This window comes from Rhinoraja longicauda, chromosome 42 (genome assembly GCF_053455715.1).
Source record: "Rhinoraja longicauda isolate Sanriku21f chromosome 42, sRhiLon1.1, whole genome shotgun sequence".
NCBI lineage: Eukaryota > Metazoa > Chordata > Chondrichthyes > Rajiformes > Arhynchobatidae > Rhinoraja > Rhinoraja longicauda.
In genome coordinates, this window is record NC_135994.1 from 1,956,051 (window position 1) to 1,968,202 (window position 12,152).

The window sequence follows — 12,152 nt, forward strand, 5'->3', positions numbered from 1 at the left end:
CACTCATGTTGTTAAACAAGTCAACATAAGTTTGGCAGACAAAAGCTATTTTATAGTGACTGTATAGTAGTAAATTATATTACATTCACAATGAGCTTCACATAAACACCCTTCCATACAATGAATTGTACAGGGATACCTGCTGAGGTCAAAAATAAAACTGGGGTCTATTTACTCGATGTACCGTTGGTGGGAGAAGTATATTCCACTTGTTTCCTACAATGTGGAAACAATCCCACTGTCAGTTAGCAGATGCGTGCATTTTGCCTCACGTTTGACACATGTGTGTTGTTCCCAATTGCAATTACACAGCATAAGGTATTTGTGAAAGTATTAGGAATCGACTGGATATGATCTGAGGATACATCATTCCCATCTTGATGCAGATCACTTTGCGGATGTCTCGATAGACATCTACTCATCGAGGAAAAAGCACAGGAAAACGGTACATGTTTTCCACATTGTAATTTTCACAGTACCTATATAGTTCTATCAGCAATTTGCATCTGATCACTGGAGGCCAACCTTCTGTCAGCCAGGGCAGACTGGTATCCAGCATTTAAAACGTAGGTCATCAGAAAAATAGCCAAGCACAAAAAACTTATTTGCCTTTGGGTGGTAGAACTTGCAGCGCTTGGCGCAGATGCAGAAGTTGCAGAGTTCTCAGCAAATATCAATGATATTGGCAGTCACGTTGTTGCCAGTGTTGACTACATGATTTGCACCTGACATTTTAGTTTAATTCAGCGCTGTTCATTCAAGATGCTCAGCAAGGAACTGCAAAAGAAAAACAAGTCATATCTTTACAAAGACAAAGGAAATTAACTGCAAATCTACCAATTCATCCATATCAGTGCTTACATTTCCATCAATTTAATGGAAGACTAGACCAAGTGGACCCGTTGGGCCCATTCCTCGTAGAGGGGGACAGGGAAGGGTGTCACTGACCTGGACCCCGTGGCGCAGCGAGAGCGAGCCGTGGACTCAAAAGCCTCTCCTGTATTGGTCTGGCACCCTCAACCCTCCCCACTCAATCCCCCTTATCCCCCCCTCCTCCCCCCACTGACCCACTCCATCCCCCCCATCCCAACTTCCCCCTCACCCCAACCCCTCACCCCATCCCCAGAATTTGAACAATCTACTCTGTCCCAAATTTCTTCTTTCCACTCATGAAGACAACACAGGTGTATTAGATTTAGGGGTTTTCTGGTTCCTCACCCAGCTTTGCCTGACATGTGAGCCCCAAAACAGCAACTATTAGGAAGCTATTCTCATGCAGGGACATCAGAGCCAAACCTAACCCATGCTCACACATGCTGTGCCAGAAGGGAGCACTGGATTGTGATCTGGAACAAGACTTCACCCAGTTTTCACTCCCTATTGGAGAACTCACCCAAAGATAACGTGACATTCCAAACTGTCAAGCTAGCTGTGATTAGATAACGCACAACAACAGAGAGATAAGACTTGGGACATAGGCTATATAGCTCAACTGGTCACCTTAAACTGAGTCGTCTGGGAATGTCTAATTAATAAACAAGAGAAAAATAAAAGTCCATCCACATACAATTTACAGATTTAGAGGAAATTTACATTTAAATTTTTTTTGTTGCCCATTTCTTTCTACTTATCTTATAAATTATACCTCCCGGGAGGGCAATGTCACTCACCTCATTCTACCACTTTAATGGCTCATATTCCAGCAACTTTTCCTCACTTATCAACTTCTCTTTGCCACTTACTTATACTTAAGGAGTTATTTAGAGCAGCTCATTAACTACCAGGAATACTTTGGGGAAAATAAGAGACAATCTGAAAACAGCTATGAGCCCAGGTGCTTGGAGCTGTGTGTGCAGGCCCAACTTCAAGCGCCCATAAACTCTACCCCACAACTATTCTGACGTAGGTTTGATAAAGCAAAGCAAGCTGGGGATTGAATCTGAAATCTCACTAGTTACTGGGCTGAATAATTCAAAATATATAAAAGATCATTTTAACATTAAAAATTGTAGACCAGGGTGAATGTCAGACACTGCAAGACGAGCCAGGGAATTATCACAACTTGCCCACTGAAGCAAAATAAAGCAAAACCTGCAGTATGTTAGCCCGACAGCTCACAACCACCAGCATTGACCCTGTCCACAAGCTATTCTAGAGGCATAGCAACAATCAGATAAATGCTCCATATTAAAATGGGAGAATTGGTACCCTATCACATCAAATCTTGTCAAACTTTACCATTTTAGCACCCATTCCAAGCAATTCTAGTTAAAACCCTTCAAAAAGGGGTATTAATTCAGATTGCATTTATAAAATGTACAACAATTCAGTTGAATGATGGGCCTGTTTAAGAAACTCAAGATGAAATACTACCCCTTCCTTATTACAAAGATAATAAAGCAGGGGGGGAAAAAATCTAATGACCCAAGAACAACTTGTTCTTCCCCTGTAACATAGGAACATTATGATGAATCACTGTTGAGGGTGGATGGAAATCAAGAGACTTTTGGCTTTAAATATTAGCAGCCTCAATAAACCATTTTAAATTAGTTTTAAATGATCACAAAATATATGTATGTCTGGAAATAGAGGTATTTGCATAAAAACTGCAAGAACAGCGGGAGAAACCTATGCAGTTTTTGTTAATGTTTGCAGTAAGCAGGCTACCATATTTAGGACCTGTGAAATATGTTGCAAAAACGAAATCTTTTTCAATTGATCAGTATTTTTTTGCGCCTTTATGCATTGTGACTGATAGAAATAAACAGAAATGCAACTTATTTTGCAAATTGCTGCATTCTTAAAATATTTACGGACAGGCAAATGCCAGCTGCTTTGAGGAATTTCAAGTGACAATGGAAGAAAGTCAATTGAACACAAAGTCATTGTAAATAAGTAGCACAGTAGTGATCCAACCTGACACACCTGTTAGCATAGCAATTTGGGATTACCATGGTCATTGTAAATAGTTCCACTTCCAACTTCATATCTTGCCAAATTTCATTTGTAAAATTTAGTTGAAACTAACATAATCTCACTCATATTCAATATTAGGTTTCTATTGCAAACAATTCAACAGACAAAATAAATCTGTGTCAAATAATAAAATTTTGCACAGCTGAAAACAAGAGGGTATTACATTTTGTCGGTCGGTATCAATGCAATATATCATGCAAAAGAAAAAAATCATTTCAGAAATGCAGTTATCACCTACCTGCATGTGACATCCAACAGAAACACATTCAGGCGAATCATGGAGGGAAGATGCTTGCAATCCATCATCCTAAATTACCCCACAATCTTTTGTCACATTGTTACTAATGTATGAAAGCAATACAGCAACTCACAACAGCCATAGGCCAACCTATACAAATAACCATGACAAATGATTGCAGAACATGGCATGGAAGCGACTCATTTTATCAAATAGCAGATTTCCTATGGTGCTGCTCAGTCAGAATTTTTTTTTTTTTTTAAACGGATATTCAAGTGGAAACGATTCCTATTTCCACTAAAAAGAATGCCAACAAGTAAACCATGTAAAGCAACTAAGAAGCGATTTTTGATTGGTTCCCCTACACACAACACAAAAGGGAAGCAGGTGGTACAAAGGAAAAGAAAGCAGGAAGCACAGGATGGACCCTCTTAAAACTCATTCCATAACATCATCCTCCGTACCCAAACACCCCTCTTCTCCCTACCAGAGATTACGTGACTTATATTTGTTTGCCTGGTATAATGCTGTAACAGAATAAGCATAAGGGGCAATCTGTTGAATTACTAGCAATTTAGCTTGAAGTCCAGTGGACAAGATCCCCTGAGCTGTACACTTAGAATAAAGAGCAAACCAAAATTATCTGTAGCAGAGGTATCCAGACTTTGAATGGCTATGGCGCTTGAGTAAACTCTTCATAATGAAGGCAATAGAAAGATAGAAAAAATGATTGACTAGGTATTATTGTACAATTACATCTTTGAATTGAATTTAGTTGACACCTCAGCACAGATAGTAGGTTGGCTACTCAATACAGTACCAAGGTACTTAAATTAATGTTGAAACCTCTCAGACGATATCTTAAACCAACGACCTAACTGGCCATAGGAGAGCATAAAAGATCCTGTTACTATAATCAAAAAACTATGAATTCTTCCAATATCCAGACAGCGTCTTCATCTCAATCAACATAATCAAAAACAGATCTTGTGGCCTTTTGTTTCTTATGCCATGGATCTGTGAATGCCCACATTTATTGTTATGTATCCAAATCAAATGCATCAGTAGCAATACCAGTAAAGGAAAAAAACTCGTGGCGCTTCAGTTTTGTTGTTCTTGCCACTGGTTTCCTGCCATTCTCCTCCACTACGCACCAATGGAACGCGCTTTTGTGTGCCACATTGGTAATTCCTATGTGGGCCTTTTCATGGTGTGCAATATTGGCACATTGCCAAATTTGATAGGAAACTTCCAATCCTAAAGCTGGCAGTTAATAGAGATAATGGAGAGCCTACCCAAAATTAGCAATTACAATTTTTTAATTAAAATAATAACAGCTGTGTCATGGCAGATCATGGACATAATGTTAAAAATAAAAAGTAAAAATGTTATTAATCTTTCCTATATAGTTTTTTATGTGCAAAATGCCTTCATTACTTCCCATTTTGTTGTTCTACATGTCTGAATAGGCCAACTTAATTTCACATTAATTCAAAGAGAGAAATTACTGATGAGCATTTCCAACATTGCTCTTTTACTTATTACCCATGGTTTGACCCATCTCAAATATGCACTACAATTATATTATTAAGACTACAATTCCTATTATGCGATAGATTCTAGAACTTGCTTTTCGAGTGCAGTAGGGCAGCGGTAGAGTTGCTGCCTCACAGCGTCAGAGACCCAGGTTCGATCCTGACTACGGGTGCTTGTCTGTAACAGAGTTTGTACGTCCCCTCCGTGACCAGCGCGAGTTTTCTCCGGGATCTCTGGTTTCCTTCCACACTCCAGTCGTACTGGTTTGTAGGCTAATTGGCTTGGTATAATTGTAAATTGTCCCTAGTGTGTGTAGGATAGTGTTAGTGTGCGGGTATTTATTCACAAAATGCTGGAGTAACTCAGCAGGTCAGGCAGCATCTCGGGAGAGAAGGAATGGGTGACGTTTCGGGTCGAGACCCTTCTTCAGACTTTTCAGTGTTAGTGTGCGGGGATCACTGGTCGGCGCAGACTCGGTGGGCCAAAGGGCCTATTTCCACGCTGTATCTCCAAACTGAACTAATAAGCGTTGGTCGATTAGCCAGTGTTTCTAAGCACTGATCGTCCCTTATCACCACTCTTGTAAAATGACAGAAAATCTCTGAAAACCATATACCACTGCAAAACCCAGTCCCATAAGCACACAAGATGCTGTGAATACAACCAGACATTGGCATTTTTGCTATCCCCGTGTGTCATATTTTACTAATTTTAATCAAGTCCCCTGGGAGAAAAATCAATTTGTGCTAGCTGATCTCCAACTTTTTTTATTCAGCAAGAACATAGATGCAGCCAAAAATAAAGTTGGCTGGAGAGCAAACACAAATTTACCTGCTGGAGGAACTCAGCAGGTCAGGCAGCATCTTTTGAGGGAAATGGACTGATGATGTTCACGGTCAGGACCCTTCTTCAAACTGAAAAATTACTGCTTCAGTTTTTACACTTCAATCTACTCCCTTTGTTGTCAAATCTGACTAGGCAAGCAGAGTGAATTTCTGAAAAGTTAATGTTACAGATGTTTTGAACTAAAACAGCATTAATAATAGATACTTAAATGTGGTTAAATATGCCAGAAAATGGGTTTAATAAGCATTTAAAGAATATGATTGCACCAAAGAAGTTTTAATTTTACGTGAAGACTCATGAACAGATGCAATTGGTAGAAAATTATTTTGGTATTAATTGAATTTGGCTTGTCTATTTTCCACTGTGATTTTTCTACACAAGAATGTAGTGTAGAAATCCGTTCTCAATTTTGGCACGAGTGATCGATTTGCTCGCAAAACGTTAACCCTAATGTCTTTCAGTTTATTTACCTCAGTCACCAAAGTTACCAGAGAGAAAACAGTGGGACCAGAGTAAATGGCCAAATACACTGCCAGGACATAGAGAAAAGGCTACAGAAACTCTTGTATATATTTAAACATTTACTTCCACTTCAAACTTGGGAAGAGAAGTGGAATTCAGAGTTACACAGCAAGGTCACAATTGAAGACGAGGGAATTACGCAATAAACGTGTAAGGAAAGGTGCTTTTACCTCAAATAATTAAACCCCTTACACTTTGTAATCCAAGCACCAAAAGGATTGCACGTTAACAGGCAAAAACAATACAAAGATGTGGCACAAAGAAAGAAAAGGGGCAACAGAGTGGAAGGCGGAGAGGATAAGACGGAAACACTCAGTTGGAATTTTTCTTTAAATGAGCAACGCCAGAGGAGATCACCTGTGAATCATAGAAACCAAATGTTTCCATTCTAAATATTACAACAGGTTAATGGAGCCTTTACGTTCATTCTCCGATGATCCAACTATCGCATACTTCCTTCCCTCCCATCACCAAACAGGCATTCCCTCCCGGCAAAGATCCATTTGCCCATTATATGGAGACCACATTGAAAATATTTTGGAAGTGGTCGCTCACAAAATAAAATGCATTCGAAAAAAAGGGGTTACAGTATCAGGAGTACAACCAAAATAGGAACTACACCCCATTAATTGTCATTCTTAATTGTTACCGTCGATCTATATATCTCAGCATGTGGTTTGATGAACACAGACTCCGTCGCTCCAGATTGTAGCTGTGAGAAGCAGCAGGAATCCCACTAACGCCTTCCCTGGTAGGCCGCAATGGCGCCTTTGGGCCTCGACTTCCTGTTACAAATTAAAACGCCTCCCGGTCGCAGACAAACGCGGACTCTCTCTGCACAAGGTTTGCACATTCAAATCGAGAATGTCACGGGTACATTAAAGTGCATGAAAAGTCACAAACCAGGGCTGGGTTGCCTATACAGTTCAGCTCGGCTTCTTCCCTCACAGCTCCCGACACAAAGAGGCTTCTACGCAGGTCCTCCCAGTTAAGGGTAACTTCGTAACTGGTCCTCCGAGCCAAGAGGAAACCCCGCCGCCCGCCAGCTGAAGGCAACAGCACCTTTGACGGCAGACACAATGAAGCCTGGCATTGCCTGGCAATACCAAATAAATGACAAACAGCAAACCATAATGAAGTTTGGATCGGTCATTTAAAAATGCATCGTTTGAGAAAAATGCATTATTTTCTATAAGTGGCCTTCCAATAACATTTTAAATCAGTGAACCCCCTTTGGATTAAATATGGTGTGCAGATGTATTCCCTGCAATATAACCATAACTAACCCTTCCACATTTTAAACAGGAAAATGCAAGCACTGAAGTTGATTTCTGATGATATTGGGGTCTTAGTCTGTGTTCATTCAAAAAGATCAATAGATTTCTGGATAATAAGAGAAATCGTGGATATCTAAAGCAAAACCAATAACCTGCTATCCAACCATTCGGAAATCTCAGTGATTCGGCTTCTGGCCCACCAAATAATATTTGTCACATCATGCTTTCATTCACTGGGGCCCACGATTCCTGCTCTTGCCTTCATTTACCCAAGCCCCAGGTTCCATGCTCTCTCCCACTCACTAAGGTCCCCGTTCCCCTTCTGCTCACCTGGGCCCCAGTTCCCACACTCCCTTTCACTTTACCTGATTCACTAGAAAATTGATCACACTGTAAGATCTAAAAAAAGTGAATGTCAATAACATCCAGTAGTCCGGAAAATCTGCCAGTTCAGCACTATCAAAACCCTGAATAAACTGAATTGTCAATTTTTTACTGAATATAACTCAGGAAAATGGAGACAAAATGCAAAATTAACAAAGATCTTGATGAATGATAGAACAAAGTCAAAGGGTCAATTGGCCTATTCCTGTTGCTTTGATTTTATGAGTTCAAAACTAAGAATGTTTAAGTAAATATATAAAAATAGATATATAATTGAATAAAAATGATTACTGAACAAAACTTAACATTTTTAAAATGTGTCACCTTCCCTTTTCCAGTTGTGTCCCAGATTCTGTGCTGCAGAATTTGAAAGGTGATTTCGCAGTTGAAAGGTGATTTCGCAGTTGAAAGGTGATTTTGCAGTTGAAAGGTGATTTCGCAGTTGAAAGGTGATTTCGCAGTCTCAGCAGCAATGAACTCTGCCATCGGATTGTGTGTGGCTGTGTTCCAAATAGTGGTCAACCCTAACAAAATATATACTAAGTGCAGACAGCACTGTTCATAGTAATAAAAATAATCAAGGAAGAAAAGTGAGTGCAGGCAAGTTGTGGTGTAGTGGTAGCTTTGGGAAGGTACCAGGGGCCTGTGCAGGCTCAAAGTAGCAGCTATCCAACAATTGGAAGTGCATCAGAAAAATAAAATCATGATCATGTTAGGAATTGCAGGGAATGGTAGGCTGTTTGACTAATGCTCAAGGCATGTTTCCACAACTTTGAATTTTTGTATAAAAAGGGAACTGACTGGATCTTGACTCAAGACAGCAATATAGATACAGGTAGCGGTGAAGAAATGTGGAGAAAACAAGGGCCAGATTAAAGAGTGAAAAGTCAGAGTAGCTGCTCTTTCAGTATCTAATCCAAAAGGAGAGTAGGACTAATCTAACAATGAGAATGCTGATTTTGCCACTTGCTGAGCCCCAATCCTAGTAACAACACTTCCTCCTCAATAGCCATCCGCACAAGGGAACCTCAAGGCTGTGAGATTAGTTCCCTGCTCTACTCACTCTATGACTGTGTAGCCGGACACATTGCCAACTCCATCTTTAAATTCGCTGATGACACCACTGTTGTTAGACGAATTACGGGTAATGACGAGTCAGAGTATAGGAGGGAGATCGATCGTCAGATTGAATGGTTGCAGAACAACGACGTTGCTCTCAACGTTAGTTAAACCAAGGAACTGATTGTTGACCTTAGAAGAGGAAGGCCAAGGATCCGCAAACCTGTCTCCATAAACGGGTTGATGGTGGAGAGTCGACAACCTCAAGTTCCTGGGCGTGCATATCTCTGAAGATCCAATCTGGACCCAGCACTTTGATGCAATCATAAAGAAACTCTATCATTGCCTCTACTTTCTTTTTTTAAATTTTTTTTATTTTTAAATTTTTTAAATTTAAGTTTTAACAGAACTCATACATTTTACATTTCATAGTAAGCAATAATAACTACATTATAAATTCGATTATACACGTATTGTTCTGTATTATCTCCCCTCCCACACCCCCCCTTCCCCCCACCCCCCAGTTAAAAAGAAGGAAAAAGAAAAAGAAAAAGAAAGAGAGAAAGAAAGAAACCTGGAGTCCAGAAGGAGACACTTCCGGGTAATTTCTTATTAAATTCTTATTAAAGGTATCAAAACAATCCTGAATTTAAATATTTCCAATTCTTAATCCTAGCTTTAAAATGAATGGGTTCCACACCTTCAAGAAGAAGTCATATCCATTTCTCAGATTATACGTTGCTTTTTCTAATGGGATACAACTACGCATTTCTGCATACCATCTTTCAAATCTTATTTCATTTTGATCTTTCCAAGTGACCGCTACACATTTTTTTGCTACTGCTATTGCTATTTTGAGAAATCTTTCCTGATGTTTATCTAAAATTAGCTTTGGTAATATTCCTTTTGTATCTCCCAATAAAAACAACCTTGAATCCATTGGTATGATCTTATTCATCAATTGTTCCAAAATTTTTTTTAGGTCTTTCCAAAAAGGAGTTACCTTCTGACATGCCCATGTAGAGTGTAAAAAAGTACCCACGTCTTGGTTGCATCTAAAACAAATTTCAGATGAGTTTGGTTTTAAATTGTTTAATTTTTTCGGGGTTAAATATAGTTGATGTAAAAAATTATATTGTACTAAACTATATCTCACATTAATAGTATTTTTCATACTATCTAAACACAGTCTTTCCCAACTTGGTTCATCAATGATAATATTAAGATCTGTTTCCCATCTTTGTCTTGATTTTTGAATTCCTATCTTTGGACTAGATTTTTGTAATAATTTATACATTGATGATATAATTTTTTTTATTCCCTTGCCCTGAATCAAGGATTCCATTCCTTTAATCTGAAATAGAGACATTGAATTACCTAACTTTTCCCTTAAAAAAAGATTGTTACTGATAATAGAAAAAAGTACTATTCCCTGGAATTTGATATTTATTTCTCAATTGAGAAAATGTCAAAAAGTTATTTCCTTCATAGCAATCTCCTATATTTTTAATACCCTTCTGTTCCCAGACTTGTAGTATTTGATTATTCCAAGCAAACGGCAATAATCTATTTTTTACTAATGGAGTTTTAGCTGTTAAAAAAAATCTTTTATCATTAACTTTAACTGTTTTCAACAATGTATTAATTAAATGTTTTAGCAAAGGTGACTCTTTATCCTTAACTAATAGCTTCGCTTCCCATTTATATATAAATTCTTCTGGACATAACTCTTTTATTTTATCCATTTCAATTTTAACCCATGCTGTTTTTCCACCCTCTTGATAAAAGGATGAAATAAAACTCATTTGTGCTGCCAGATAATAATTTTTAAAATTTGGTAATTGCCATCCACCTAATTCACATTTCCATGTTAATTTTTCCAGAGACACTCTTGGCATTTTACCTTTCCAAAGAAAATTCCTCACAATTTTGTTCAATTCTTGAAAACATTTATTTGGCAAAGGTATAGGCAGTGTTGAAAATAAATACTGTATCCTCGGAAAAATATTCATCTTAATACAGTTCACTCTCCCTATCAATGTAATTGGAAGATTCATCCATTTCTTCAGGTCCTCATCTATTTTTTTTATTAGTGGTTTATAATTTAATTTATACAAATTATTTAACTTATTATCTACTTTAACTCCTAAGTACTTAATGCCTTCTTTTTGCCATTTAAACTGACTTTCTCTTTTACATTGATCATAATTGCCTTCAAAAAGAGGCATTATTTCAGTTTTATCTTTATTAATTTTATATCCTGATACTTTCCCGTATTCTTCCAATCTGAAAAATAATTTTCTTAAGGATTCCAATGGTCTAGTAAGACAAATTAAGACATCATCTGCAAATAAAGTAATTTTGTGATCTTCCTGATTAACTTTAAATCCTTTAATGTCTGAATCTGATCTTATTAGTTCTGCCGGAGGTTCAATAGCCAGTACAAATAGAGCTGGTGACAAGGGACAGATCTTTCCAGATCTTTCCAAATTAAATGGTTGAGAAGATTGGCCATTTGTCACCACTTTGGCTTTAGGTTGTTTATAAAGAGCTTTTACCCAGTTAATGAAACCATTCCCCAATCCATACTTCTCTAATACTTTAAATAAAAAATCCCATTCTAACCTGTCAAACGCTTTTTCAGCATCTAAAGCAACTGCAACCCCGCTGGTGCCTGACCAGGTGATCTGCCCATCCGAGTCCTTCACTGTTTTCCGGGCGGACAGAACGGAAGAATCCGGGAAATCCAAGGGCGGAGGAGTCTGCTTCTTGACCAATAATAACTGGTGTAATCCTGGAAATATTAAGACGCTTTCTCGTTCCTGCTCGCCGGACCTGGAACATCTAACTATCTCATGCCGACCATTCTACCTACCCCGGGAGTTCAGCTCGGTGATCATCAAAGCCGTCTATATCCCACCGCATGCGGACACCGACGTGGCACTGTCCACCCTACACGATGTGTTGTGTCAACACCAAAACAAGAACCCTGATGCGGCTGTGCTGGTGGCTGGAGACTTCAATAGGGGAAATCTCAAAAAGGTCATGCCCAACTTCTACCAACACATCACGTGTGTCACCAGGGGGGAAAGAACTTTGGACCACTGCTACACGCCGTTCAGGAAAGGCTACAAGGCCGTTTCTCTCCCTCCTTTTGGGAAATCTGACCACGCTGCCATTTTCCTGCTGCCGGAGTACAAACAACGGATAGTACGGGAAGCGACAGTGACGAGGGACGTAAAGCGGTGGGCTGACCATTTAGAGGCCATGCTGCAGGATGCACTGAGCGAAGTCGACTGGAACATGTTCCAAGA

At 38.9% G+C, this 12,152-nt stretch overlaps 2 protein-coding genes across 3 annotated transcripts in view; both read right to left on the bottom strand.

The window, feature by feature from the left end:
- The window catches only part of LOC144612064 (zinc finger CCCH domain-containing protein 10-like), a 37,688-nt gene extending 30,591 nt beyond the window's left edge, over positions 1 to 7,097 (bottom strand). Inside the window, exons 1-2 of one of the 2 annotated variants that reach the window (XM_078431594.1) lie at positions 7,022 to 7,097; positions 5,582 to 5,745 (exon numbers count right to left, since the gene is read on the bottom strand). The gene's annotated coding sequence lies outside the window, so the exon portion shown is untranslated. Of the gene's footprint in view, positions 1 to 3,214; positions 3,255 to 5,581; positions 5,746 to 7,021 lie in introns of those variants that run through there. The other variant, XM_078431598.1, reaches the window with a different exon arrangement.
- Positions 1 to 12,152, bottom strand: part of LOC144612062 (zinc finger CCCH domain-containing protein 10-like) — a 74,024-nt gene that overhangs the window by 36,687 nt on the left and 25,185 nt on the right. The window lies entirely within an intron of this gene.